Below are 298 nucleotides of genomic sequence, written 5' to 3' on the forward strand. Positions count from 1 at the left end.
TGGCATAAGGTTTTGTGTATACAAACTGAAAGCTGCTTTGAATTCCCCCCACACGCTTAGTTATCTGGCAAAAAATGACTCATAGCTAAAATATGACTATTATGAGAGGTCACTAAGTGCATTTGGGATTTCGAATCAGAACTAGCTGTAATTCACAAACAGCTCTACAACAGTTCAACCTGTGATTAGTGTTATCACTGCAGCTATAAGGCAGTGGCCAAAAAAGGATTAAACCGAATAATACTATAAATAGCGCTAACAGTGTGTGTGAGAGGGAAATATCAGAAAATGCTTTGAA

The sequence above is a fragment of the Falco cherrug genome, chromosome 7, assembly GCF_023634085.1.
Source record: "Falco cherrug isolate bFalChe1 chromosome 7, bFalChe1.pri, whole genome shotgun sequence".
NCBI lineage: Eukaryota > Metazoa > Chordata > Aves > Falconiformes > Falconidae > Falco > Falco cherrug.